This window comes from Canis aureus, chromosome 28 (assembly GCF_053574225.1).
Source record: "Canis aureus isolate CA01 chromosome 28, VMU_Caureus_v.1.0, whole genome shotgun sequence".
Classification (NCBI taxonomy): Eukaryota; Metazoa; Chordata; class Mammalia; order Carnivora; family Canidae; genus Canis; species Canis aureus.
In genome coordinates this window covers 14328741-14335282 of record NC_135638.1, presented here as the reverse complement: position 1 = coordinate 14335282, position 6542 = coordinate 14328741, and the positions used below count along the sequence as shown (strand labels likewise).

Genomic DNA, 6542 nt, shown 5'->3' with positions numbered 1-6542 from the left:
GTTAGTTTTAATGAATGCACAACATATAAGTAGGAGGGGAGGAGGAGACTGGAAATGTGTCTGTTTTTCAAAATAAACCCAAACACACAATGAAATGAATTTTGAATTTCAAAATAGTTTTTTTTTTAAGATTTTATTTATTTGAAAGAGAGAGAGAATGAGGGGGGTGGGTAGAGGAATCTCAAGCAGATTCTGTACTGAGCACAGAGCCATGGAGGACTCATATTCAGGACCCTGAGATCATGACCTGATCCCAAAATCCCGAGTTGGCTGCTTAATCAACTGGACCACACAGGTGCTCCTCAAAATAGTTTCTTTTAAATGAAGATTTAGACATACAAGAAACATCAATGGGACCATACAATAATACTTATAATCATAAATAAGTGAATGCACAGTTAGGAGTCCCCTGAACAATTTTTCTGTATTTTAGAACAGCCTGTAAACTTCTGTGAAAATGACGGGAGTATTAAATGTATTTATTTGACTCATTATGTTCATCCTGCGAAAAGGAAAGGGAACTATAAATAATTACAAAGGAAGGGAATTGTCTAAAGTGTAATTATCTCAAGTCCATGGGAATGAATTTATATTGTATAAAGAAAAACTCCTGGAAACAAATGAATCAGGTTGCCAAACTTGGAGAGAGAAGAGAGACTACTATATTCGCACAGGAGAACTTCAAAGAGAAATATTCGTTGTTTTGTTTTTACATCGTTGGAACTAAAAATAAACCAGAAGAGCCTGCCATGATTATGTGAAAAATTTACAGCTATTACACAGAATACAGAGTTTCAAGCAGGTTATAAAATACAATGACCTTCAGTAAAACTTTACTCGAAACTTCACAGAAGTAATCTCCAATTCTCTCTGTGGAAGCTTAATGTGCAGCATAGAAAGATCTGGCTTTTGACCTCAAAATAACTCCAGAGCTCAGCACACAGTTTCCGGACTCATTGCCTAAATGCATGCTTGCCAGCTGACCACAGCTGAGGCGGTCTGATGGAAGTAGTGTGCAAATCATTTTTCAGACCGTGATGGGAAGGACACTCCCAAAAACCAGTGTAATGGACGTGGCATGAAATTTTCAATCAGGAGACAGATTTCTATGACATGTAGACATGTGCCTTGGGCAAAGCAGCTTGTCATGCTCGGAGTTCTTATCAAAAGGAAATAATAAAACTTGCCTCTTAAGAATCATGAGACTCCTGAAAGGATCTACACATATTTTTTTTACAAAGTGCTTTTTAAGTTGTAAAAGTCTTTTACACATATAGTAAGTGAATTATTATTACTACAACCCTGCAGGGCCCGCAAAGCAGCAATCACCATACTGTTGTATCATGAACTTGGGATACGACTCCACACAAATGAGTAGTAAATAATTATTCGAAAATGAAGGCATATTAAGATGTCTTCGTAACCCAAACAAGTGTTTCAAGGTAGAAATGCCACTTTTTTTTTTTCTATTATAAAGTCTAAAAGAATGTGAGAAATTTCAGGGCTTTTAATTCAGACTGGGATTTGAATCTGGATTCAACATCTTACTAGCTGTGTGACAGTGGGCAGTTGACTCAACCTTTCTGAGTTTAGGGAGGCCCTACCTCCCAGGCTTGTGGGTTTTCCATTGTGTAAAATGCCAACCTAGATCAATAAATTCTAGCTTCTTCTCTCTGCTTTTAGATACTTTGTCTGTTTTTCTTACATTTTGCAGGGAGCTCTGGAAAAATCCAACATGGTTTTGGGTAATGCTTTATAGACTGGTAATAGCATTTTTCCCACCCTTCCTGTATACTAGGTACTGTGTTGAGTCTTCATGATTAATCTTGTCTTTTCATTTAATCCTTGCACAACCCTATAAGGAAGGTATTAATGTACCGTATTAGTTTACTGTTATTATCGTAACAACCAGCATTTCAGTGGCTTAAAGCAACACAAATGAATTCTCTCATGGTTCTGAAGATCGGAAGTTCAAAACAGGTCTTCAGGGGCTGTGTCCCTCCAGGAGACTAGTGGACGATCCATGCCACACCTTTTCCAGCTTCTAGAGAATACTCACTCTCCTTGGCTCAAGGCCCCTGCAACCGGACCTCTGCTTCTGCTGCCACTTCTCTCACTTTCCTGCCTCCCTCTTTCCTGTGTAAGGACCCTGGTGATTACATCACACCCACCTGAATAATCTCCCCCTCTTAAGATCCTTAGTCACAACCAGAAAGCCCTGTTTGCTGTGTAGGGTAACATACTCACAGGATTTTGGGATTAGGAAACTTCTCTTGGAGAAGTCATCGTTCTGTCTACCATACATGCCTGTGGAACAAACGAGGGAAGGGGGACTTCATAACCAGAACCCAGGTTCTGAGTCTTGACAGCAATCTCCCCACTTACTGTCTACCCAGAAGCAATGAGGCCATTTGGTTTGTGGGAGTGTGTTTCGTTTTGGGCGTGGTTGCGACATTTGCTAAATAAGGATCAGATGTGAGTTGATTTTGTGCATTGTCTTGAGCCCAGGAGCCATATTTATTGTCTACCACCCCACTGATCACCTTCAAGAAAAATTTAGGACCTAGCTGGAAATGTACCAGTTGTTACAGAGAATTAAACAAAGACCCAGAGCATGTTGTCCTTGAGGCCATTTCCAAGACCAACAGTAAAAAAGTACAAAAATATACGTGTCAGACTGAAGCCCAGGTGGGCCTTGCTGCCCCCACTGGGAAGGATAATTAGCATATTCTGTAACATGGAATTCTTTTGTGAGTCTTTTGCAATGGAGTTGTTGACTTGCTCCACTTACTCTATCTTGATTACCATTTGCTCATGAAAATACTGATTGAGGTTGAAACTTTGCTTGCCTTTTTTTTTTTTTTTTTTTTAAGATTTTATTCCTGAGACACAGGCAGAGGAGAAGCAGGCTCCCTGCAGGAGCCTGATGAGGCTCTTATCCCAGGACCCCAGGATCACAACCTGAGTCAGAGGCAGACGCTCAACCGCTGAGCTACCCAGGGGTCCCAAAACTTTGTTTTCTATTTAAAGTTTGGAGTTTCTGCCTACTTACAGGAATTCAAGCAATAATCCCTGCTGTGGATAGGAGTTCTGCTCAAACCAAGTTTTCCTCACTAAAGATTGATGAGAACCATTTCACTAAGATGGGAATTTAGAGGGACATATAAGCAAGTCCCCCAATAATGAGCATGCTAGTTCCTTTAAACATTACCTCTTTTCATTCCCTGCTTTTGCCAGATTTGAAAGCAGCTTGCTTTCTGAGGAAAATGCTGATGCTATTTATATCTTGTGTGGAGGAAACCTGGAAAGGAAGAGACACGGGCATTTGAGATTTCAGCAATTGCAGGGCCTCAGGAAAAGGAAAGAAGCAGAGAAGAGAAAGGGAAAGGGGAGAAGAAAGGAAGAAGGACATAGTAGGGGTGGGGTGAGGGGTGGAGAAGGAGCAGAAGGAAATCCCACAGCACAGCAGTAACTGCCCATTTCCATGGGTGTGAAGGATGGGATCACAATTCCAATCCTCTGTTGAATATTTTGTGTTTGTTTGTTTTAATTTAGAAGGAGCCAAAATGAGACATTTGTAGGTGACCGGGTCCTAGGGCTGTTTGTCACCGCTAACACCAGCTAACTGACTCTCTCAGGCTGCTCCCCGCAGCTCGAGTTAGGATGAGAATATTCTTGGAAGCAGAGGCTGAAGGAGGGATGGGAGGAAGCAAGAGGAGGAGGAAGAGAGGCAAGAAAGGCCTCTGCCTTGCTAGGGCCGCCGGTCAGGTGCTGAGCTGGCTGAGTGGCCTCTGACCTCTGAAAACAACTGGAATCTCGGCTCCCTCAGCAGTTTCAGGAATGTTCGGATTGCACATGTGATACTCCAAAGTGCGCAAAGTACATGCAGATGTGGATGAAAACATGTCTCTAGGACCTGGGGCTCTGAAACCTTGTGCCATTCAGGGATCAGGAAAGTGAACCCTAGGCCCAGGAGAGGAGCTGACCCTCCGGAAGCACCATGAGTTCCTGTCAATGTCAGTGGCTGGTGGCTTCCGGGGGTGGAGGGGGTGGTGGTGGGGATTTGGGAAAACACCGCATGTCAGGGGGTGGACGGGGTCAGGAAAGCCATGTGTGAAAAGGAGAAAGTACTCTATCCTGGGCAGTACCTATAATGAGGCCACTATTTGTTTATCTGGTTGACTCTGAAGCTTCTCTCTCTCTCTCTCTCTGCTGCTTTTCTTCCCCAGTTTGTCCATATTCATGGCTTTGAACACAATCAGTGCCCTGACTCCAACGCCAACATGAAGCTTCTTCTTTATGCACCTCTGGCACCGTAATTCTATATTCATAATTCTGTTAAGGTGTTTGTATCTGGTAAAAAATTATTGCTTAGCTCTTCATATAATCCAATAGTAATATATTATCTACTGAAAAACAGAGGAGTGACATAACAAACAGCTTTCCTTTGGATAATTACCTCTTGCCTGTTGCCAGATCTTAAGGGTCCATCTTCCAGTCCTTTCTCTATAGGACCACAATAAAGTGTTCCAGAAGGATTAGCTAATGGCCTGCTGGCTTCACTTAATTTCCTTTGAGAAGATTTATCTTTATTTGTGTCTATACTAGCGACTGGATAGCAGCACTTACAGGTTTGTGAAGCACTCTTCTCTTATGTACCATTAACGCAATGAGTAAAGATCAGAATGTTATCATTTTTCTCATGTGTCACTGCCAGAAATGAAACATGTGGTAGCTATTTCACGAAGAGAATTTTTTTACTAACAAAACTCATAAACTGTGGAAATCTAATAATCAAGACACTTCATAAAAGAAATTTTCTTTAAAAACATTTTTGTTATTCCTGTCTGTTGACATTTGGTCAAGAATGGACCTTTTATTTATTTATGTTTTAAGATTTTATTTTTTAAGTAATCTCTACGCCCAACATGGGGCTTGAACTCATAACCCCTAGACCAAGAGTCACACGCTCCACTGACTAAGCCAGCCAGGTGCCCCAGGAATGGATCTTTTAAATTTAAGTTATTAACCTAATCCTCTGAGCTAATTAAATAAGGTGTTGGCCACTCAGGAAGAAGCCTCCATGGGCTGATGTGAGGCAGTGAAGATTTGCCTTTGGTGTGACTTTTCTCCATTCACTGTGCCTTCTCAAGAGGTTTTCCAGGAGAAGTAAATTTGTAAATTAACCACCATTTTGAGGCCTGCAGTGAATCAGGCCAAACTGTGCTGCACCTTATACTTGAATTCTCATAGCAATTCTCTGAGGTGAATAGTACTCCTATTTTACTTTTATTTTTACTTAATTTTTTAAAGATTTTATTCATTGATTTGAGAGAGAGAGCATGCAGAGAGAGAGAGAGTGAACAGGGGGAGGGAGCAGAGGGAGAGGGAGCCGCAGTGGGGCTGGATTCCAGGACCCTGGGATCTTGACCCCTGCCAAAGGCAGACACTCAACTGACTGAGTCACCCAGGTGCCCCAGCCTTATTTACTTTTGATACATTCAGATCTCACCAGTCTTTGATTGCAAATAAGGTTGCAATTTTTTTTAATGCTCAAGTTATGACACTTTGAACATCCTCTGACTAGGGACAATAAATGACCTGTCATCGCACTGTCCTTGGTACATGGTGAGTGTCTCCGCTGAATGTCTTGGCCATGGAGCAGCCTTGGCTCTTTCGCTCCAGCTTCCCTGTAAAGTCGCCAACCCAGGCGTATGTACGGTGCCAGTCCCTGCGCTGTGGAAGAGCTTCAATAGGGCAAGGAGATGAAAGCAGACAAAGATACTCATCATTGAATCTTCACAATGTGTTTTACCCACATTACCCATTCGTCCACATGAACACCCTGTGAAATATGTTCTATTATTATCTCCATTTTATGGGGTGAAGGAAGAAAAGGGGCCTCTGAGAGGCTGAGGAATGTGTTCAGCTAGCAGTCGGCAGGCATCAGCCACACATTTAGGTTTTTCTCCTCCCAAGCACTTTAACTGCTGTGCCAGTTAGTATTACTCCATTGCTGCTAGATTATAGTAATAGATTTATTGCCAGATACATGCTCTTAAAATACATGTTTGATTTAATTCTGCCTCAGAGTAGTAAAAGCCCATACAAATTCTATTCAACATGATTGTCTTCGTCTGCTCAGGCTGCCATAACAAAACATCATAGACTAAGTGGCTTAAACAACAGACATTTAATTCTCACAGTTCTAGGGCTGGAAACTCTTAAGATGAAGGTGCCAGAGCATTCGGTTCCTTGTTGAGGGCCTACTTCCTGGTTCATAAAAGGCCATCTTCCCACTGATACTCATATGGCATGGAGAGAGAGAGAAAAGAGAGAGGGAGAGAGAGAGAGAGAGATCTGTATCTCTTCTTATAAGACACAAATCCCATTGTGAGGCTTCACCCACATGACCTAATTACCTCCCCAAGGCCCTACTTCTAAATATCATCACATTGAGAGTTAGGGCTTCAACCCACAGGAATTTTAAGGCGATACAAAGAGTCCAGAACAAAGATAAGTAAAGAAAACTATTTAACAGG

The 6542-nt window shown here is 41.9% G+C and overlaps 1 long non-coding RNA gene across 2 annotated transcripts in view; it reads right to left on the bottom strand.

Annotated features, from left to right (window-relative positions):
- Window positions 1-218: 218 nt before the first annotated feature.
- LOC144300445 (uncharacterized) overlaps window positions 219-6542 on the bottom strand; it is a 215475-nt gene continuing 209151 nt past the window's right edge. The window contains exons 19-22 of one of the 2 annotated variants that reach the window (XR_013367071.1): window positions 6205-6299; window positions 5602-5747; window positions 3212-3301; window positions 219-502 (exon numbers count right to left, since the gene is read on the bottom strand). This is a non-coding gene — a long non-coding RNA (uncharacterized LOC144300445). The remainder of the gene's footprint in view (window positions 503-3211; window positions 3302-5601; window positions 5748-6204; window positions 6300-6542) is intronic. The other variant, XR_013367070.1, reaches the window with a different exon arrangement.